This window comes from Lynx rufus, unplaced genomic scaffold (genome assembly GCF_022079265.1).
Source record: "Lynx rufus isolate CCGP_SWC_20201006 ecotype Redwood Valley unplaced genomic scaffold, mLynRuf1.p SCAF_13, whole genome shotgun sequence".
NCBI lineage: Eukaryota > Metazoa > Chordata > Mammalia > Carnivora > Felidae > Lynx > Lynx rufus.
In genome coordinates this window covers 51,263,073-51,287,245 of record NW_025814827.1, presented here as the reverse complement: position 1 = coordinate 51,287,245, position 24,173 = coordinate 51,263,073, and the positions used below count along the sequence as shown (strand labels likewise).

At 38.3% G+C, this 24,173-nt stretch overlaps 1 protein-coding gene and 1 non-coding gene across 3 annotated transcripts in view; one reads left to right on the top strand and one right to left on the bottom strand.

The window, feature by feature from the left end:
• Nucleotides 1-24,173, top strand: part of PRKD1 (protein kinase D1) — a 334,083-nt gene that overhangs the window by 98,403 nt on the left and 211,507 nt on the right. The window lies entirely within an intron of this gene.
• On the bottom strand, nucleotides 11,903-12,004 carry LOC124509012 (U6 spliceosomal RNA). Its single transcript, XR_006961373.1, has one exon. It is a non-coding gene; the product is annotated as a U6 spliceosomal RNA (small nuclear RNA).

Below are 24,173 nucleotides of genomic sequence, written 5' to 3'. Positions count from 1 at the left end.
TAAGATGAAAAATGTTCATTAATGTGAATATGATATTTTGGGATATTTATAATTAGGAACCAAAAACTATAATTCCTTTTCCCCTCCCTCTTCCATCAACAGTTTGTAATAGTCTCATCCTAATGTTTCTGTCCCCTGACCTATTACTAAAGAACTTTACAAAAGTAGACTTGACCTTCTTTAAAAATTTTTTTTGATGTTTATTTATTTTTGAGAGAGGGAGAAATAGCACGAGCTGGGAAGGGGCAGAGAGGGGTATAGAGGATCTGAAGCAGGTTCTGTGCTGACAGCAAGAACCCAAAGTGGGGCTTGAATCCATAAACAGTGAGATCATGACCTCAGCCAAAGTCGGATGCTTAACGGACTGAGCCACGCAGGCACCCCTTGACCTTCTTTTTTATGTCAGGTTTTGGATTATATAATAGGGACAGAGCCCCACTAAAGAGTGTTTGTATTTAATCCAGTTTACTAGGGAAGTACAAAGGAAGTAGTAATGTGGTGTTCATTCAATGATTTTGTCATTTGCATCAGTCTAATGGGATTGAGATCGTGGGTATTTTAAAATTATGAGCCTTGTTTATATTTATATTTTTTCATCATGTGTATACTTTAATGTGTTTGTATTTGAGTGGTTTTTCTTTTGCATTATTCTATGACCCATAGGCTATGAAAATAACTAACATTAAAAATAGCTTATGAATCCAATCCACTTTTGATAGTCGCCATGTATCAAAATGGGATATCTGTGATAGTCTTTGTTTACAGAATAGCAGGTAATCATTGAAATCCAAGCCACACACTTGCATAATGAAACATTATGGAGTTCCCTAATGGTATTGTCATTTACAGTATCAACGTGGAAAGTTAAGAAGGAAGGTAATATTTAGTGAGTGCCTGTGGGTTACCAAGTGGTAGGCTCAGTTTATATTCACATATTATATTCAATTATTTCCATCTGGATTCTTGGCACAGTCAGGTAACTTGTCCAAGTTTATCCAGCCTGTAAATCTTGGAATCCAGGTCTATTTGAATTCAAATGTGATTTTCAAACCTGGACTGCACCATTTCCACTCTTGAATTAGTCCTTTGTATAATTTACTTTTGGCATAACTTTAAATTTTCCTTGGATTTGTGTGGATATTTTGATTCTTCACAAAAATATCTAGCTCTTTTTAGTTAGATGCCCCTTTAAGAAAGTGGTGGGGCTCAATCAAGAACTGTGGGAGTATTTTCTTAGTAGCAAGAATCCGTAAAGAATGTCCTTTTCGCATCCTAGCTGCTTGTGGGATATTCCCTAAACAGAATAGTTTCCAGATATGCATGAGCAAAACCCAGGATTCTGTACTTAGAGCAACATTTTAAAAAATGTTGATGAAAATCTAGATATTATGTACCTAAAGTAAAGGGCAGAACATTAACTGCCTGCAAACATAGTGATTGCTTTCTTCCTTTGGAAGCTAAGGATCTCTCTGCATGAGATTTTATTTATAAATAGTGATGTTTCTCTTACAGGAGGTTCATCATAAGGTCATCTTTTGACCAGATTGAAGCACTAAAATAATTATTGCTCTATTAGCATGCTAGACCAACGGCAGAACCATTTTGGATCTGAGCCTTCATTTGCTGAGTTAGACAGGAATAAAGTGAATATTGACCCAAGAGAAATATCCACAAAATGAAAAAAGAAGGTTGAACAATGCACACTAAACAAAATTCAGATCATTTGTGGAGAAACTATTTGAAGAATTTTGTATAAATCATACCTACGTCATTTGCTTTGAGACTAGTAAACTTGATCTGTGACTGATTATTTTCTATAGCTCATATGTAAAGAATACTTGCAGTCAGATGACTAGGTATTACTAATTCAAATGATCATACAAGAAAAACAGATTGCTTTCTGTGGTGACCTGGGAGGCCAAAACATTCAAGATCTGGGCAGTGCATTAATCATGAAATTAAAAAAAAAATTATATAGAGAACAAATTAGTTCATGGAGTTGTAAAACCTAGTTGCCAGGCTGAGTTACTGACTATAAGTATCACCATTTGCCTGAGAGCATAGAGGTTTGCATGAGACTGGTGGTCCCTGTGGGGGTTGAATGTGTTTAAAAGGTTGCTGTGACTGTGAAGTCTGTGTTTGAGGAGCGTGTGTGTGTGTGTGTGTGTGTGTGTGTGTGTGTGTGTGTACACATTCTCACATGAGATCTGCAGGCGTTCCATGTGGAGGATGCTCTTTGTTTCATTCAGAATCACTTGGCATTGCCATGGTGAAATCAGAAGTTTGCATTATTTGGACCATGGCTTATTATAATATTGTTTCATCAGTAATTTTTAAAAGAAAAGTTGAAGAATAGCGTCCAAGAATTAGTTTGTGAACTTTTTCTCTCTGTGTTGCTTTATAAGCCCCAAATGGTGATACAGGCTCTCGAGTGTCCATGATTATGCTTTCTTTTAAAATAAAGTCCTCTGTTGAATTTTGTAGTTCAGTGTTTAGGCAAGAGTGAATAGAATGAGACCTTAACTTAAACTGTATCCACACTTAGAAGTCACTGTCTTATTCAGATATAGTAGAAAGTTGGGGATAGTATAATAATCAGGATGTGGCAAAATATCTGGTACCTACCACCATGGTGAATGTGTATTGTGGGTGTTGGTTGAACTGTGGTCACTGGGTGTCTAACCCATATACAAGAGCCATGTAATACTGGTTACCATTTAATTCTGCCATCTCATTTTTCTTCCTTTTCTTGGCTTATTTTTTTTTCTGCTCATCTTTAAATATATATTCTTAACTGTCTTATTAATGTATACAATCTTTCTTAGAGAATACAAGACAAGTGTCTTGTATTTAATCTTCATCCTGTGACTCTAACATCTTTACATTTACCCTAACTTCTCTTCTCAACTTCAGTGTATTTCCCATAATCCTAAATTCTGTATTGGACATCTCTAAGCATACTCCACTGGAATTTTAAACTCAATCACTATCAGTGACTCCCACCCCCACCATATCTCTTCATACACAATCATCTGGTTGCTGAGCCCTGCTCAGTCTACTTCCTTAAATGTCTCTTTCCTTACGTCTTTGTTCAAGCTCTGATCACAACACTTGAGGACTGTTGCAGTTACATGTGGACTCCTCTTCCTGACTCCCATCTTCTCTTGGTAATACATGCTTGACATTTCCACTAGAATTGTCTTTCTAAAACAAACATTTATTTCATCACTTAAATTTTCCTGCTACACATATTCTACCATTCCCTCCATGGAATTACTTTGTGGTTTCTTAGCATGCTGTACAAGGCCATTCAGGATTTGGCTCCAGCCGGGCTTACCTCCCCCATTATTCACACCCCAGGAGATGCTGTTCCCCCAGCCGTACTTAGCTACTTGCTATTCAGTGAGAAGAGCTTACCCTTTCATGACTCTGTGCTTTTGTCGTAATGTTATTACTTGCTTTCACCTACATTCCCTTCTCACTTCTTTTCCTGTCAGTTGGGGAAGCACTTCCTCATCCTTAAGGTTGCTTCCTCTGACACAGAGTAAATATTTACTGAAAAACTGAATGAAGCTAAATCTCACCTGTTCATGGAGACCTTCTCAGAACACTCCATTTACACCTTTATTACAGCAATATTTCATAGATGATATTGTAATTACAGAATTATGTGTCTTTTTATGTCCTGAGATTGTGAGTTCCTTAAGATTAGTGCCAAAGCTTATTCGTTTTCTCTTCATAGCATATAGCCCAGTGTCTGCACTTAGTAGGCACTAAGTAAATATTCACTGAGTGGTGAGACCATTAAAATTGTAGCCATTAAGTTTTGCCTCTGGATTGGTGGTGTGGATGAATCTATTTCCAGGGCTGATATGGGTTGGCTTTGTGATCCTACAATGATTAGGTTTAAAGTGGATGGATGTTCCTCATCTTCTCATTGTGAACATTGTGAATTTATGGTGTCTGAGGAACTGGAGGGAATTCAGCAGTGCCTGTTTGGAGACCTTAGTTTTAGAAATAACTGTCACTCCTTGTGGACCAAGGTCTTTTGAGACTTGAATGTCTCTGATAGTCCACAACATAATATCAGTGCCTTGAGCACACGTTTCAGGGACTCTGAGTGTCTGTGTGCTGTAAACAGTGAGCCTCAATCCAGGGGGTTAAATTCATACTTCTAATTCGGGTCAATAAGTTTTCATTGTTGCCCCCCCCCCTTTTTTTTTTTTTTACTTTTTATTTGGAAGTAATTTTGAATTCACAGAGAATTTGCAAACTAAAAATAACACAGAGATCACACCTCTGGCTTTTATCCAGGTTCATCTAAATAATTTGACCCCATTTTCCTTTCCCTCATTCTCATGCTTTTTCCCCCCTGAACCATCTGAATGTGTTCCATACACACCTACTTGCATCCATCCACTGTAGTGTGTATTTCCCAAGAACAGGGTTTTCTTTTATACAATAGAATATAATTAATCAACCTCAGTAAATTTATCATGGATAAAATACTTTAACCTATCATTTGTATTACAGTTTTATCAACTGATTCAGCAACTTCCCTTAGAGTGTTTTTCCTCTCTAGTAGGATCCAGCCAAGGATCAGGTATTGCATTTGATAGGTTTACGTCTTTACCCTCCTTTAATGTGGACATTCCCATAGTCTTTCTTTGTGTTACATGACGTTGCCTGTTGAAGAATACCATGTACTCCACCCTCTTTTCTTAGTAGAACATTCCTTATTTGGGCGTTTGATATATCAGTAGATTTTGCTTTATCATTCTTTTCTTTAACTAATAGTTGGAGTTGAGCTAATAGGCTATCACCACATATAGAATAAATAATTATTGTATTAAAACTGTTAATATTTTACTTTTAGTCAATTAATGTTACTTATGAAACAGAAATAAAGCAGATCCTTCGAAAGGTGTTTATATTCAAAAGAAGAAGATTGAATAAACCAATGTTTAGTAAATAAATAAACTGCTTATGGTACTGCCAGAAAAAAAAGTCTACTATTGGGTTTTCACTGATACTGAAACCCAACAAAAATAATTGTATTCAAGAACAGGTAAAATTTTTGTTTTACTTTGAAATAAGACGAAGTATTTATTTCAAATGAAATATCTCAGTATTTGAAATTTTATTTATTTTTTTTTTTTAATTTTTTTTCAACGTTTATTTATTTTTGGGACAGAGAGAGACAGAGCATGAACGGGGGAGGGGCAGAGAGAGAGGGAGACAGAATCGGAAACAGGCTCCAGGCTCCGAGCCATCAGCCCAGAGCCTGACGCGGGGCTCGAACTCACGGACCGCGAGATCGTGACCTGGCTGAAGTCGGACGCTTAACCGACTGCGCCACCCAGGCGCCCCTCAGTATTTGAAATTTTAAATGCCAAGAAGACTGAGTTCATCCATGTCCATATGTTGACCAGTGAATTGTTATTAAATCTTCAAATAAAAGCTTTTATTGTTATTTTGAGGAAAGTACTTTTTACTACAGGTGTTTATAAATTAATTCCTTGGAGAATAAAACCCTCAAGGTAAAACATGGTACATGAATATTTAGTAGATAACAAATATTTAGAATGTTTAAACGAGGAGGTAAATTAGCATCAAATTAAAGAGGCTGCTCAGGGTGTGTATCCCCACTATCGCTATCGGAGAGAATTGTGTGGTATGGTGTTTCTGTTTGTTGTTGTTTGTCATCTGTTCTGACATCTCAGCTAAACTCATGAATTGAGAAGCAGACTGGGCTTATTTCCACAACATTCAGACCTTACTGTGCATTTACATTAGCTTACAATATGCTTCTTTTTTCTTTCCAAGCACGGGCATCTTTAATGTTCACACCTTAGGGTGCTCTGCAGTCACCGTCCACAGTGCAGTCAACTTGTCAGAGGCAGCAAGGTAAAAGCGAGACTGTCAAATGCCAGTTTTGAAAACTTTAATTTGCTTTTCTCTCTTTGTTGCTTATGATAACCTTCTGGAAACTTGAAAATAGAATTTCCTTCCCTGCCGTTTTTGTCATTTGTGTTTGGAAGTCCATTTTTTTTTTTCCAATGAAAAATAGTTATGTTGCCTTTTACTGAAAAGGAGATGTCTCCAAAGATCTATACCCTTTTATTTTCCTTGTTGTAATAAAGATGTTGTCTTTTCTTTCCTATTGGATTTTTGGGTGGTATTTATGAGAAGAATTAAGGAGACAGTGGCCAGGAGAAGCAGAGTAAGGTAGTTATTAAGAGCATGGACTCTGATGTCTTAAGAGCTTAGGTTCAAATATTGGCTCAGGCAGTTCACTAGCCAAGTGGTCTCGGGCACGTTATTCCATCTCCCTGTTCCTCTGTATTCTCATCTGTAAAATAGGAATTATATAACTGTTGCTACTCATAAAGTTGTTATGAGGATATTTATTGAGTTGATGCTTGTAAAACCCTTAAAATAGTGCCTAGAATATAGCCAGTGGTATGTGTTTGTTGAACAAAAACATGTATCTCCCCTCCCTCAATTCTAACACACTCATTCTTTTGCTCATAGTATGTTAGTGGCAAACAATCTAGGGCTCTTCAGAGTCCTCCTTAAAGAAGCAGGGGGAACCTAATTGAAGAAGTATAGAGCAATTTTGGAATTTAATCTTCCCAAAAGTTGAAATGCATCATTTTGCCACTCATCTCTGCTTTGGCTGGATTGGGAGAAGGCATTATTGAAAGGCTAACTATGTTTACTCACTTCTGGACTTCTTACTCGTAGCATGGCTTCATTTTGATTTAGAAGGAGCCCTACTCTATAGTTCTTGTGAAGAACATTTAGTTTAAAATTTCATAGATGTCAGGTATGTAAATTTGAAAGAAAACACATTTTCAAAGTTGATCCTAAGAGACATAGGCTCATTCTTAAAACACTCATACACACAGACACACAAATCTAGCTAGCATAAAAGTAGAGTATATAAATGTATGTTTAGAAAAATTATTTGGAAACCTTCAGTCCTTAAGATGTCTTAAAAAAGTTTTTTTTTTAATGTTTATTTTTGAGAGAGAGAGAGTGTGTGAGTGAGGTAGGGCAGAGAGAGAGGGAGACACAGAATCCGAAGCAGGCTCCAGGCTTTTAGTTGTCAGCACAGAGCCTGACTATGGGGCTCAAACTTGCGAACCATGAGATCATGACATGAGCTGAAGTCGAACACCTAACTGAGCCACCGACTTGCCCCAGGATGTCTTTTTAAAAATCTAAATGTGGTTAGAATGAATAGTTTTTGAAGCCTAGTAGATTAGAGGTAGTTTATTTTATACTGAAGGTAGCAACAGAGAAAACATAATCTCTTGAACTACCAGGACAAGAACAATTTTAGTATGTGAAGACCATTTTTTGTAATCATAGGGTTTTAGGAAATAGATTATTTACTTTATTGAGGACATAATATGCTGAATGACAACTCTCTTAGTCCTGGTTGCTATAACAAATTACCATGGACTGTGTGGCTTAAACAACAGACATTTATGTCTCACTGTTCTAGAGGTTGGGAAGTCCACAATCAAGGTGCCCATAGATCTGGTGTCTGGTGAGAGCCCACTTCCTGGTTTGCAGATGGCCATCTTGTGTTGTAAGGAGAGAGCAAGCAAGGCCAAGATCTTTTGTCTCTTTTAATAAAGGCATTAAATGCCTTGATGGCTCCACTCTCATGACCTGATTACCTCCCATAGGCCCCATCTTTTAATACCATCATGTTGGGGATTTGAGTTTTAACATATGAATGGGGGACACAAATATTCAGTCCATAGCAACAGCTTTTATATTCCACTGAAATATAAAACTGTTAGCAAAGCTAAAGAATCCCTAACCAACCTCTTAACATAAGGCAAAGTCAGAGTCAATGTAAACCTCTGAAGATTATTAATGATATGGCTGAGGATATATATATATATTTCATAGAAAAAAGAGGCCACCCAAGCAGTTAAGGACAGTAGGTGATTATTTTTTAAAATGTTTATTTTGAGAAAGAGAGAGGGAGCATGCATTTGCACGTGAGTTGGGGGGATGCAGAGAGAGGGTGAGAGAGACTCCCAAGCAGGCTCCACACTCAGCATGGAGCCCAACGTGGTGCTCAGTCTCATGACTGAGAGATCATGACCTGAGTCGAAATCAGTAGTTAGGTGCTCAAACGACTGAGCCACCCAGGCGCCCCAAGGTCAGTAGGTAATTAAAAGAAGTTCATGTGTTGGACAGTGAATCATGCGAACTTAAAAAGCAAATAACTTTCCAAATTATTTAAAAGTGTTCATGCCTAAAATTTTTTCTATAATTATATTTTATAAATTTAATAAAAGATTTAAGCAACAGTAAATTATATATATTTTTTACAGATTTTATTTTTAAGTAATTTCTACCCCCAATGGTGGACTTGAACTCGCAGCCCCAAAATGAAGAGTTGCATGCTCCACCGACTGAGCCAGCGAGACACCCCAACAATAAACCATATTTTTAAAAAAGAAAGAAAATGAAATCCACACCACTATGGTTCTATTGTGGCAGATGGTTAGTTTTTGTTTTTTGTTTCTTTTGGCTGTGGGGGTAGCTCAGGGACTCTGGCTTTCTCTCTGTGCTGATTTCTATTAACTGCTGATAAAAAGCTTCCAAGGGGAGTTTTGATTACTGACATGGCTGTGTTCTATTCATTAAATTCTTCCCTTTGTTTGTTCCTACGTTGGAGGGAGAATTTTTTTTTTAATGAAGGAATGAGTATTATTAATGTATAGAACACTGGTACCACATTGAAACTGGTAGACATAAGAGCTTTTATAATTTCTGTAGTTTACCCAGAAATAAAAATGGGGTCTGGAGTTGTACGGTATTAGAAGTACAGTCAAAAGTGTTCAGTGGACTCGGAGTTCACTTAAAGTCTTTTAGAGTACATTCATTGTTAATGGCCTAGGAAGAACACTGAGAGGAGGAGACTCTTGAGAGGTAGATGTTACATGATGCATCAGGTTGAATTCTTAGGGAATATTCCATTGCCTAGTTCTGTAAATGGTTCCATACTTTCTAATTAAGTACAACTTGGATTAATGGTTAGGTTGTTATCAATAAATTTCTCCATATTTCCTTTTTTCATATTCAGACCTGAGTTTGTGCCAAAGGCTTGTATTATGCACTTGCATTCTCCTCTCATTGTCGTGTTTAACCTCTTGCTCTCAACAGTTTCCCTCTAGGTACTGAATTTGTGGATGGAGAGGTGAAAATATTTTGGGAGGACATGAATCATGAAACTCTATGGTATTCATGTTAACTATGATGTACTAGCCGATTGGAAAGAAATAGCTAATTACCAGATGTTTGATTTATCTTAAATAATTTAGAGACTTCTAATGGTAGTTTTGCCATGACATAATTAATTATTGAATATTATAGGACTGTGCAGTTGACTGTGATAATTTTCTTTGATGATTAAAAGGTCACTTGATGCACATTTTTAGTAGCGTTTTACCTTTAAAGGTAGTGAGAAATCTCTGAAAGAGAGCTTGGAAGAAGAACAAGGAAGTTAGAGTGGCCACTGATTTGAATGACACATTTTAGAAAACTAGCTTTTAAGAATCAGCAGAAAACATTTTGCATTGATTATCTATGTTCAACCACACATTTTGTCATCTTCTTTTAGACGGATACGTATTTAAATATTAAGCCATCCTTTCCGCTGCTTATATAGTGACACAGTTCAGGTTGGCTCTTAATCTATATTTTGCTTAGTCATTAATATTTTTGCATGTAATGAATTAAATTTCATGAAATATAATTAGCTTAGTTTCAAGTGTTAAGGAATCAATGATGGAATAGAACAGAGGCAAGGTTTTTGTGGTGAGTAGATACAAAGCTGTGTCTGTGCTGGTGCCAGCAATGGAGGCAGCAGGGAATTGCCGAGGGGGCACACAGCCAGCCTGAGATCCAAGCCTATACCGAGTGGAGAGGGTGTTGATAGCCTTTGAGAAAGTGTATCAAAGTCAGGTGTGTGGACTGTGGTTAGGGTACGTGCATACCTTAGAGGTAAGCTGGTTGGGACTTGAAGGCCCAGGATGGGAGAGGGAAAAGCCCAGTTCTTCAGTGCACTGGCACAGTACTGAGCCGAGGAATCCATAGGAACTTGAGACTGCCAGAGCAAAACTAGGGCACCATGAGCAAGGAGACATTGATAGGCAGCCAACACTGCTCTCCTGCCTCGGGAGGTTTCTTAAGTGCTTTTTGTTAGACTCCCGGGCTCACAGCTTGGCTAGATGAAGACTCAGTAATTTGCCACACCTGGCAAACCCTGACACGGAGTTGCTGGCATATCCACATCTGACTGGTGCTGACAGTGATTAATTACGTAGTAGTGGAGCACGATACAGTCAAGTGAGGTCGTGAGCAAAGTGCTGTTTTATTTGTGGTTCCTCCCCTTCTACTTCGATATTTTAACTCTAAAATGAAGCTGAAAGGGAATTTAGCTAGTGAAGAGAAAAAAGCCGGGTTGGGGAAAAGTCTGTACATATCCATTCATTAATTCAGTCTTTCATTCAACAATTTTTTTTTGAATGCCTTAGTATGTAATTCCCCGAAGTGAATGAATATTCATTTATCTTTGAAATTCAAATTCCATTTTACTAATGAACAGCTCAGTGTTTTAACTAGAGGTACAGAGTTAGCAGCGGCAAGATTAATTTGGATCCCAAGCCTCTTTGTTTAATCAGTTCTTCAGGTCTTTGTAAAGTCCTGGCTTGAACCAAAGGTGGGTTTATCTTGGCTATGAATGCTGTCTGGCTGAGCCAGAAATAGTAATTGGATGCATAATTTATATTGAGTTGGTGCTAAGCACTTGAGAGGTCAGAATGGGATCAGGCTGCCATAGTTGATATAAATTGCTAATAACTCTAGAATATTTCCAGTGTGCTGGGTTCCATGGTGTTGAGTCTCTTCTATTATCTTACTTAATGCATTCTAAGTAGAATTAGGTGTCCTTTGAACAGTCTCTATCACCCAGGCCCTACAGACAGGGCCACCCCCTTTCCCCTAGGACTGTGACAAGATTGATCCCCATTGGGCATTTGCTCATGTACACAGTCCTAAGAAGCAATATAGAATTCTCATTTGGCTCAGTTCCTTGGGAACTCAGTCTGGAGAATTCAGATTCTCCCTGTTATACTTTTAATTTTCCTAGCATGTGCCAAGCAAGATGTTTTGTCTTATGTATATAAAAACTAAGTAACTGTACCAGCATCAAAAAAACACTTTCAGTTGTAAATGGTACCCAAAGCAACTTTCTGGGTTCATCAACTTAACATTTGAAAGTTGATTTTGTGCTACTCAGTACACACTTATCCCCCTTTTGTGATTAAATACATACTTTTGCATAGACCACTTTGGTTTCTAGAGGATTTTTGTAGTTTCTAGATTGTGTGTTTTCATTTTATCTTAAGTAGATAAGAGACGTTTTAACAAGAAATATAGCTGAACACATTCCTCTTGATAGTATACGATGCGGTTAACGTGCTGACTACAGATTTTGTATTTGAGCTAGTTATTTAAAGAATTGTTCTTTACGTCATAGCAAAGTCAAATTACATTCAATTTAATGTTATGAATATATTGGTAATGATGGCCTGTATGCTGGTTTTTGTCCATTTAATAGGCCTTAGATCTTTTTAAAATTGAGATAATTACAATATACAGTTGTGAGAAATAGTACAGAGAAATTCCTATACAGTGTACATGGTTTCTCCTGATGGTAACATTTTGCAAAACTGAAGTAGAATATCATGACTGGGGTCTTGACATTGATGCAGTCCACCTTTCTCCAGTTTTACTCAGATTTTCCCAGTTTTGTGTGTGATTCATTTATGGGTTTCTTTTTTTCTTTTTTTGTATTTTTCTATAAAACTAAAATGTGGAATACATAATGAATTTGTGTGTCATCCTTGGGCAGCAGTCATGCTAGTATGTCTTTGTTCAATTTTGGTGTATATGCTGCAGCAGAAAGCACAGGCCCATGGACTTGGGTTTCTTATGAATCAGGGCTGGCTTCTTGGGCCTGTGACCAGAGCATTCAGTTAAGGTTTAATGCTCTGACTTTGCTGTCTTGAAGTCCTTAGTCTTATGTTCGAATTTGTGTTCTGTAAGTGAAGTCTCATGGGGTAATGGAGCCTGCCCCAGCACTGGGATAGTAGGTTCTCTTCTGCTTTCAACTGCTTGCTCACACACGTCCTAGAGCCTCAAGGACCTGGCCTCTTCCTTCATGCTCCTGATCCATAGCTGCCGCGGTCTTCAGTACCTGGCAGGGATGTGGTGGGCTCTAGAGCAAGAGCCCAGGACATTTCAGGACTGGACATTGATGCGGTTGTCCCCATCCCAGAGTGTCACAATGATGCCTCATTGGGGTGAACTTCTCATCTACCCCAAATTAGGTACCTGATATTTCCTTGTGTAGGAAATCGCAGTGCCCCTGGGGATGGGTTGGGGTGCTGTGCCTTTGGGAAGGGAGATCCCTGACTTGACTTTCCTTCCCCTAGTAGCTGCACAGAGCATTCCTCTGCAGCTGGAGAGGGAGGAGACTCAGTATCTAATGGGTGGGCAGTTTATGTGCACATGGGGGCAAATGTGGGCTGGTACCCCAGCTCTGCACTCACTCTGCAGGTAACCCTGTGCCCTGAGGGGGTCACACACAACATTGACTAGCAAATAAACAATACCATGGCAGCTTGAGAGAGAAACTGCAGAGGGAAGGAAAAATCTTGGTGTTTTACTACCTCTAATGGAACTTTTCCTCTGCCTTTTGAATACGGGGCCCCACATTTTCATCTTGCACAGGGCCTGCAGATTATGTAGCCCATTCTGATAGGCATAGTGTTATCTCCAGCAATCATTTACTATACACAGTGCCCACTTGTTTTCACTGCATCATCCTATATTTGCTTCAATTTCAGTGACATAATGAGAAGATATTCAGTGAGACTGTGTGGGGACTAGAGCAGCACAAAACCCATAATGATATAAATATGTGGTGGAAAATTACAATAAAACCCTTGCATCTTCCACTTTAATTTTGCCTCAAGGAAATGGCAAAATGCCCAGCTGGCAATAACCAGCTCCAAATGAGCTGCCAAAACTGCTAGGTGCTGAAATATATAGTTTGTTGCTCTTCCCCATTTTGGTGCTTGACTATAGGTTTTGAGGTTGGTGTTTCAAAGCCAGAACAGGTGCCTGCCACCTGGAAGCATTTTCTTAAGTGCCTTGCTAATAGCAACACAATGAGACCTATTGAAGTGTATTTTTAAATAACACTGAAGCTGCTTTACATGTGTATACATGTCTATTGAAATACAATCATAAATAGGCCTAAAATGTTTTCATCTGGAATTCAAAGGGATATGATTTGTGTCTTGGAACAATAAAGGATTCTTGTAAAAAGGAACATGCTGATGGAAAACATTTAGATAAAATTAAAACATTTGAAAAGTTTGTAAATGTGGGTTGAAGCACTAACATAACAAAATTAGACTGCTTCACCTTAGAACCCTCCAGACGGAGGTGCCTGTAAATATCAGACAGCAGTGTGAGTGAGGGTGAGGTGATGAAGAATTAAGTACAGTCGTTATGACAGGTTTCCATCTAGGAGGCCAAGGGACCCTTCTTGTTTCGTTTGAGAAAATCACCTTCATTTTTCTGTACTTGTAAATACATTTACATATCAGATCATTTCTGGATGCTGAAAGGCAGTTCCTTGTCTCCAATTAAGGGTTTTCTTTTTCTTTCAGCTAGTGCTCGAGTTTTCCGTGAGGTCTCCGCACATACATTGTTTTAGGGATCAGTGAATGTCAGAAGTTTCCGAGGTCAGTTTTTGTTTGAATGCTTGTCTGAACAATCTGAACTGTTTCCTGGTGCTCATCTAACCAAACAGCTACTTTGTTTATAGTTCTGCCTGACCTGAGGTATACTCTGCATAATGTGCTGGCTGTTTTCTAACTCAGACTACATAATTCAGACTGGGTCGAGGGACATGAGGTGCAGACAGTCAGGGTTCCTTGAAATCTAGGATTAATAAGAATGCACTTTCATCATTAGTGTCACATCCTACTCTCTCTCCCAGCCCGATTGCTAGATCCCAAAATAAGAGCAAGAAAGAAAACAGTCAAACAAAAACCAACTAAGAAACCCCCTGATTTAACAGTCTTCTCTTCTCCCTACTCAGTCTTACAAAGTTGCTAATTAGAAGCAAAATATCCAAACAATCCTGTAGGAAGAAGAAAGAGACCCAGCAGGGGACACAGATAATCTGTAAATTAGGTAATTAGTATAAGAATAATCATGACTTTGTTGTCTTTGAGTGCTTTTTAGTGTATTTGGTGCAAGTAAACTGTTCAAGTCCTCCTGTGGTTGGTGAGATCCGAGATTTGACCTGCTTTCCTCTCCATTTGACCTGCTTTCCTCTCCCGGGTGTTTATTTGCCAAGCAGATTGGTCTTCATTCAGGCATCTACGTCTGCGTGGGTGATGCCTTGGTTTTCACAGTACACTCTTATAAATCTATTTTTTCTTCAAACATCATCTGCATTTTCTAAATTTTCCTTTCTCTAGCTTATTCTCAATTCCTATCTTGCCCTAACTTTTACATTTTCCTCTCTCCTCTCTGTTGCGTATTCCCCTCCGTTGGCACCTCACCAGTACTGTACTTTATCACCTTGTGGTGATTCACACATCCTATCAACACTGAAATGTGCTCATGTTCCAGAGATCGGAGGCAGTGCTCTGGGGCCAACTGGCGGGGCTTGCCTCCTGGTTCCACCACTCACCAGCCTGCAACCTTAGCTTATTTCACTTCGTTTTCCACATCTGTGAAATGGGGATGATTATAGAGTCTTTCCCTCATAAACTTGCTGTGCAGATTAAATGAGTTATTCGGTATTACATACTTAGAAGAACGCTTGGCACATAGTAAGTGCTTAACAAATGTTAGCCATTATTAATTTCTGTTTAACTCAGTTATGTGGCCACTGAATCACCTTATTAGTGTTTTATTAATACCCTAGATAACTGGGGTTCCTTGAAATACATTTGGAAAATGCTGCTCTTCAAGGTAAGTCTAGTGTTGCCATTTTTTCAAGTCATTTTCCAAGGAGGGCAGTTTCAGGTGGAAATTCTAGAAGTGGAATCTCTCTTATGGTCGGATACATCTTCCGTAAGCATCTTTCCTCAGCGGGCCTGCCTTCTGCTTGCTGTTTCTCCTGATGGAACAGTACTGTATTCTGACATCTTGCTATCTCAGGTATGGTCTGTTAGCCAACAGCATGGACATCACCTGGGAGCTTGTAAAAGTGAAGATCTCGGGCCCCACCCTAGACCAACTGAATCAGAATCTGCGTTTCAACAAGATCCCCAGCTGATTCATAAGTTTGAGAAACATTAGACTAACATTTCTGGGAGTGGAGCACCCAAATTCAGCTCTAGGGAAATAGGGAGAAATCAACCTAAATTCTGTTTTACAATACATAATATTGACAACTTCTGTAAGCATAGCACTTTAAACCCTATGTGATTTCCTGGAAAACCTCTATTGGCATTCTCTTGGGTAGTAATTGTTATCGATTAATGTCATGATTAAAAGTGTAGCTTAGGTCTACTGGGAGCTTTAGCTCATTGAAAGGGGAAAAAAAAAAAAAAAACAAACCCAACACCCTACCTCATTGATCCCAAGCCCTCAGTCAGTCATTCTTACCTTTTCAGAAAACACTTCAGATAAATAGCAATAATCTTAGCAGTGAGAGATTTGTCTCAAGGGATAATCGTTCCAACAATGACTTGCATTGATTAAGTTCATTGCTTTTTAACTGTTCACTTTGTTGCTGTGGTAACTCTGTTTTAAAAATTAGGATGCATTTTCTTAGCTGGAATTGAGGATGGGGAGGGTAACACAAAGAAGCACATTTGGGCTTCTAGTGCTGGTTGGGTCCTTGCCAATAGTCGTGTGTTCTTGATGTGTTCTGAACATTGCTTTGTTGAAACCAAGCTCTGGTAAGGGGAGGCACTGATTATGTTTAAAGGGTAGTGCACATACAGAAGGGTCAGGCTGGTATTATTATTCATAGTATCTCTGTCAGGTATCAAGAGGACCCAAAGTGTTAGATTATTAGCTGGAGAAGTTAGTTTTTTGGACACTTTTATAAACCATGTACAATAGTGTTATTAGATTGTTGCCTTGCCTTTTGCATACCTCTGTCTTTATGGGTGGGTGGAACATTTGGACAAGCTCCAGGTTGTTGTGGTTTTGGAGGGGGAAGACTCAGCTTGCTAGATTGAATTTGGACTTAGGAACCACTAAATGGACTGTAGGTATTCATTCAGCTCCCTCAGCTGCCATGTGTTCTTCATAATTGCAATCATAAATATTAATTTAAAAAATAGAATTTACTGGAATTTCCATAACATTTACTGCCTCTTCATAAAGGACGCAACAGAAATATAAGACTGGTATCATCTGTCTTTCATACTTTGCCTTACTAAAGTAATCTTCCTCAAATGTAATTCAGATCATGTCTCTCCCTTACTGAGAATTCCCTCATACCTCCCATCACCCCCCGGACAGAGCATGACTCATCAAGGTTCTGACCATTTCCTATGTGTACCTGGAGTTCTCCACTCAACCTGGAAAAATATTTGGCCTCTTCCTGAACACTTCATGCTTTCTGAAGCCTATGGACTTCTGACCATCCCGGTTCCTCTAACCTGCATGACATTATAGTCCCTTATCGTGGTACTCCCTTCTCTGCCTGGCATCATAGCTTTAAGACTCAGCCCAACGGTATCGTGTCTATGGAATCTTCTCTAACCCCACAGGTTGTTTACTTTGTGTGTTCATACTTGTATCATGACATTTATTGTGTTGGATTAGTGAGGGTTTTCCAGAAAAACAGAACCAGTAGAATATGGGTATGAGTGTGGTTGGGGGCTGTGTGGGGACATGTAGAAAAAAGTTTATTTCAAAGAATGGGCTTATGTGAATGCAGGGGCTGTCAAATCTGGAATCCAAAGAGCAGAGAACTGGTACTGCAGTTATGGGGCAGGATCTGGTCTTCCTCAGGGAAACGTTCGTTTTGCTCTTTAGGTCTTTTTACTCATTGGATGTGATCTACCCAGATTATTGAAGTTGATCTCCTTACTTAAACTCAAGTTATTGTAGATATTAATAACATCTATAAAATACCTTTACAGCAACATATATATTAGTGTTTGATTAAATATCTGGGTACTGTAGCCTAGCCAAGTTGACACAGAGAACTATCCATCATATATGGAGTAGTGCAGTTGTTGATGTAGCTGTATTTCCATCTTAGGACTGTGAGCTCTCTCAGTCAGAAACAAACATTACCTTTAAATAACTAACACATTATTTTATAAACAAAAGGTAATATTTCTACCATTTAGATGTATTAGTCCTTAAAATCTTGGGTCAGTTTGCCCATGATTTGAATGAAGCTTTCCACTGATACTTTGCTAATAGTTTTAAATGAAGTGAAATAGAGGAAACAGTATACTTATTAACAATAATTTATATATTATATGTTGGTAGAAATTCATTATATGCCTAATTATTAAATTTGCAAAATTTGGGTACAACAATGAAAGAAAAAGATCTGTGGAAAATTTGAGATTTAGTTTGTTTTAAAATTAAGAAATCTGTATCATTATATGTAAATATATGCTATTTTGATTTTCACTCAGAAAAATCCTTACTATATGTAATAAGTACACTTGCTTAACAAATATTCAGTGTCATTTTTTTTCCATGTTGTGTCACCACTGAAAAGACAGTTTCCTTATTTTGATCCTATCTTTATATTACAGGTTTTTTAAAATGTAGCTCAAAACTCTTTTCCTTCATGACAATTCCAGGATTAATTAGTATATTTTACATTGCTTTTTTCTTCTTAATATTTGTGCTTACGTTTCCTCTTTTTAAAAAACTTACTGATATGCTGTTACATAACTTTTAAACATCATTTTACGTTAATTGTTTGAGTCTCTTAATATCACTCTTTGACGCCTGCACCTGGGTTCACTATTTAAGACTAGATTCCAGTTGTCTAGCTTAGCCTCCTTGTGTTTACTGCTACCCTATATTGGCTTTTTTTCTGTGGCATGTGTATTTCTCTCAGTGGCATTTGTTGAACTCTGAACCCCTAACCATGGAGTACACATCAGCCTTTGCAGGTCTTCTACCTTTCACACCCAATCAGATGTTCAGTGAATTCTAAGGATTGTCTTTTCCTGAGTGTCTTACCTTCACATCCTCTGTTTTTATTTCAACAACCATCTTCCCAACTTGGATTATTCTTACCTCCTATGTAGTAGATTCTTGCAGTAAACTTCATGGACTCCCGCATCAAAGATACCTACATGCTATTAACAAGTTAATTATGCTAATATAGTTACTATTTTGATATTCACCAGCTCAAAAAAAAAAATCGGTGGCTTCCCATTGCCAGTGAAAAACCAAAACAAACAAATAAACAAAAAATAACCCCAAAACCAAAAAAAAAAACCATTTTCTAATATGGTCACTTACTCCAAATGGCCAGTTTACGTTTATAATTTTCTTGTTCAATCTTTCTATGTATGGACATCAAAACTGAACTGTTCTAATCAATATGTATGTTGTGTTTCCCCATCTTTGAACCTTAGCTATGCTTTTGTCTCCATCTGGAATGGTCTACTCACTAGTATTTCTGCCCAGTAAAATACGTCCTGCCTTCTTTGTGCTGATGCTGCTGGATCCTTTCAGCTTTCAACATACAGATATGACTCAAAGACCAACATTGGGAAGGACTACAGAGAAGGCAGTCACACATGGCCTGTACAGTAGGTCTGTCACGTGGCTGGTTCATTGAGGTGCGGTTTTTGGTGCTCTCATTTTATGCTCTAAAAATGTTGTTTTTTTTCTTTCTAACCAGAGTCACTATAGTTCCTAGAAGATAAACCCTAACTAATAAGACACAAAAAAATTTTATGAACTAGAATGCCTGTTTACCAGTTCACAGTGAATGATCCACAAGAAGACATCTGCAAAGCAGAATCAGTAACTGGAGAGATGGTGAACTGGCCCAGGGTGGAAATATAAGGAATTGGTTGGTCTTGAAGGATATTCCATCTAGATTGTGGGAAAACCTCATTGCTTTATTAGGTCACCTGATAAGGTTCTTTTCCTTAGATAATTTGATATAAACAGTAGTGGATCTTCAGGTTCTGATTGCTTATCCGTCATTCCAACGGACTGAATTACAGTTCTCCTTTACATGTTCCATTCCAATAGTGTCATTCTAAAGATATCACTTTTTTTTTTTTTAAAGTTTAGCAACACTCTATCCTTACCAGTTAATCTGGAAGGTAATCCAGGTCTACAAAATCACATTTAGATCCAGCCACAGAGTTGTCTTTGGATGGAAGATCTCATATGACATGTGTTTGGGTTTGACCCTTCATGGTTTCATGTGTTTGAACTTACACCAGAATTCTTAAATGGCTTTATGCATTAGATACAGTCACTTCTGCACCTCTTTCTTATTCATATTATGGTTATTTGCAAACTGGCCTTATTTGCTACATGACAGGTCTAACTAGCTTGAAAGCAGGGACTATTTTTTCTTTATTTTCATTTTTTTTTCTCTAGTCTCAAATATGATGACTTTGTTCTTTGTAAAAGTGAACTTGACATTCATTTCTTCATTTACTTATTTATTCTTTTTTTCCCCTTCCTTCCTTCCTCCATTCTTTTCCCCTCACTCTCCTTTCTCCCTTTCCTCCCTTTTTTCCTTCTTTACTTTGTTTCTTCCACACACATTTATGAGACACCTACTACGTGTCAGGAATATATTAATGTCTGCTAATCAGTTATAAAACACATACACACTAATAGTATAGTACTATAACTCACTGACTGCACTAAGTTCTTTGTCAAATCTGTACAATACCAACAAAAGGTAAGTCTGAATACTGTTTCCTTTTTTTTTTTTTTTTTTTGCAAATAAACATACTGAGGTTCAGAGAAGAAAACTGACTTTCTTAAAATCACACAGTTTGTGAAACAGCTGGGATTTAAGCTCAGGACTGTTGCTTCAATTTGTTTTTTCCCTCTTTATTGGTGTTCATTGGAAGCACCTTTATGGTTTAAGGTACTGTCATAATTAATTGCCAACTTGGCTAGACTGAGGTGTCTAGTTGTTGGTTCAACACTAATCTGAGTATTGCTGTGAAGGTATTTTGTAGCTGTGGTTTACATCCACAACCAATTAATTTTAAATAATGTAGGTGGGCCTTACCCAATTAGTCAAAGGCCTAAAGAGCAAAAAATTGAGAAGAAATGTTACCTCAAAAATGAAGCATCAGGATTCCTGGTTGGCTCAGTCAGTAGAGCATGCTACTCCTGATCTTGGGGTTTGAGTTTGAGCCCCATGTTGGGCATAGAGATTACTTAAAAATCAAACCTTAAAAAGAAAAAAGAAGAATGCAACATCAACTCCTGCTTGAGTTTCCAGCTTGCCTGTTGGTGCTGTGATTTTGGACTTGCTAGCCTCTGCACTCACATGAGCCATTTTTTTATATATATAAACACCCATACATATACACACACATTTGGGTTTTGTTTCTCTGGAAACAAAGATTGATTGGCTGATTGATATAGCTTCTGACAATTAAATTGACAGTGGTATTATACAAAAAAGTGTTTATTGCATTATCTTAATTTTCCAAATTAAAGCATTGTTTTTTTATTTAATTTTTTTAATGTTTATTTTTGAGAAAAGACAGAGCACAAGCGGGGGAGGGGCAGAGAGGGAGACACAGAATCCGAAGCAGGCTCCAGGCTCTGAGCTGTCAGTGAGCCTGATGTGAGGCTCGAACTCACGAACTCTGATTGTGAGCTGAAGTTGGATACTTAACTGACTGAACCACCCAGACGCTCCTTAAAACAATGGTTTAAATTTAAAATCTATATGGCATACAGTAACTTTTTAAAAATAGGTACAGTTGGTACCAGTGGTCTTAATCAGGTAGGGAGTAAGTATGGAGAGGGAAGGAAAGGGATGAGGGATTGGACTGTTTTCCAAAATGACTGAAACAGAGAGAAACACCCTGAAGATATTCATGTGATACCTGTTCAGGGAAACATTTATACATTTAGTAAAGAGTTTCTCTCAAGAAAATTTATCAATGACAACAACAAAAACCTGTTTTTTTTTCCTCTTCTATTTGAAGTTGGCATTTGTCTATATGTATATTTTGTAGCGTTCACAATTTTACGTTAGGGTTTTTTTTTTTTTAATTTTTAATGTTTGTTTATTTTTGAGAGAGAGACAGAGAGACAGAGCATGAGCGGGTGAGGGGCTGAGAGAAGGAGACACAGAATCCAAAGTAGGCTCTAAGCTCCGAGCTGTAAATACAGAACCTGATGCGGGGCTTAAACTCATGAACCACAAAATCATGACCTGTGACCTGAGCTGAAGTCGGACGGCCAACTGACTGAGCCACCCAGGCACCCCATGTTAGGCTTTTTAAAAAATAAGCTTATTCGAGCCCCGCGTCAGGCTCTGGGCTGATGGCTCAGAGCCTGGAGCCTATTTCCTATTCTGTGTCTCCCTCTCTCTCTGCCCCTCCCCCGTTCATGCTCTGTCTCTCTCTGTCCCAAAAATAAATAAACGTTGAAAAAAAAAATTAAAAAAAAAATAAGCTTATTTATTTATTTTTGGAAGAGACAGAGACAGAGAGAGAGCAGGGGAGGGGCAGAGAGAGAGGGAGAGAATCCCAAGCAGACTCCACACCATCAATGCAGAGCCGGATGTGGGGCTTGATCCCATGAACCATGAGATCATGACCTGAACTGAAATCAATAGTCTGATACTTAACCGACTGAGCCACCCAGGCTCTTTGGGTTTTATGAGGTACAACAAATCATATATTCTCCTGAGACATGGTCTTTCCAAATAAGAAGACACTGAAAAGGAAAAAGAGTAGTGAATTTAGGATTGCAGTAGAAAAGTAATTTCATTGTTAGACTCAAAGTCATTATGGTCAGTCCATAGACATAAAGTTTTCTGTTTCTTTGTTTACTATAAATCAAAGATAATATTCTAGGGGCGCCTGGGTGGCGCAGTCGGTTAAGCGTCCGACTTCAGCCAGGTCACGATCTCGCGGTCCGTGAGTTCGAGCCCCGCGTCAGGCTCTGGGCTGATGGCTCGGAGCCTGGAGCCTGTTTCCGATTCTGTGTCTCCCTCTCTCCCTGCCCCTCCCCCGTTCACGCTCTGTCTCTCTCTGTCCCAAAAATAAATAAACGTTGAAAAAAAAAATTAAAAAAAAAAAAAGATAATATTCTAATAAACCCCAAAATCTAAAATACAGACTTTTGTTCAATAGAAATGTACCAAATCTAAGGTCAAAGTTTTAAACAAATGTGAATACCTGCTTTACTCCCCCTGCTGCTTCTCCTTGGGATGGTATAGCACATTGAAATTGGTTGGAAATACACAATTCGTGGTAGTAATGTTCTAAAAGTCACTTCAAACACTGAATTAACAGATATTGAACCATTCATTGCTCCTAGGGGAAATACATGGTTGGTTTCTCTGAGCCTCTGGTCACATTTTTTTCTACTGATCAATACATAATCTTGTTTATGTGTATTTCTGTTTATTTAAAAAATATTTTTTAGTGTTTATTCATTTTTGAGAGACGAGTGCAAGTGGGGGAGGGACAGAAAGAGGGGGACACAGAGTCAGAAGCAGGCTTCAGGCTCTGAGCTGTCAGCACAGAGTCTGATGCGGGACTCGACTCAGGAGCTGTGAGATCATGACCTGAGCTGAAGTCGGATGCTTAACTGACTGAGCCACCCAGGCGCCCCTGTGTATTTCTGTTTAAAGACACCTTATTTAATATATTCATGGCCAAAAGTACTATTACACGTGCTTGATCTAACCCACGCATTTTCTCCATAAGGCTCATCAAAGCCTTCTTACAACTAGGAACACCAGACAGTGCTTCAGTATTATGCTTGGGGACCATTTTAAAAAACAAAATCACCAATGAGAAGCACAAAATACAGAAAAGGTGGCACTTAATAGACTAAGCAAAGTACTTTTGTTTACAGTATGAGATCTGAAGCCAGAAGGAAGATGTCGGCTGGGGGTGTGCGTGTTGGGCGACTCAGAAATTTTGCCACTCTGTGAATGACCCTGAAAGCACCAGGGATGTTGATTTGGGGGTTACAGATACATTTTAGCCAGTGGGTGAATTCAAAAATACGGAAGCCACAAGTAATGAGTAGCTACTGTAAACAGTTTGGGTCTTTCTGGAAGATACATATATTTGTAAGTGGATAGCCTCCTGTGAAATCACTCTGTGACAGAGTGCAGTGCTGACAAAGTTGTGCAGCTACTAAACATTTTATGTTCATTTGCAAGATTCTTTATTAAACATTTTTAATCTTGCTACTGTATTCTTTTAGGAAGAGAAAATAAGTACCATAAATAAACCTCCAAATAAGGCAATAGGCTTTCCTCAGGAAACCCTGAGCATTTCAGGTGTTTGTTTTGAACTACCGGCATGAGTAATAAGATCAACACAAATGAACAAGAAATAGAAATCCAAGCAAAGGAATTTGTCATCTTTTCCAAAATATTAGTGGAGAGCAGTTTGTTTTCTTTCACCAAGATTTACAAAGTCAGTTGATTAACATGTCACATGTTTAGCCATGTTAAAACAATTACTTGTTTAATTGAGGTTTTCACCTTTTGATGATTTTTATCATATTGAAATTTGCCAAGAAATTAGCAAGTCTACAACTCCAATTCTTGCAAACTGTGTACTTTTAGGTTGATGCCAATCCTTCAGTTCTTTATTTGTGAAACACTTAGGCGCAAATTCCTGTGCTTAAAAGTCATGAATTAGAAAACCAGCTTTTCTTGGCTTAAGCAGCTGCCACATCATGGAGGTACCCCCACATAAAAAGAGGAGTAAAAGGGACATTTCATTTATAGGTACTGAAACAAAATTAGGACTCAAGGGCAGAGGTGGTAGGTAAGCTCAACTACTGGTGAAATTATTTTTTTTATTTTTTTAATGTTTATTTTTGAGAGACAGAGACAGAGCATGAGCAGGGGAGGCGGAGAGAGA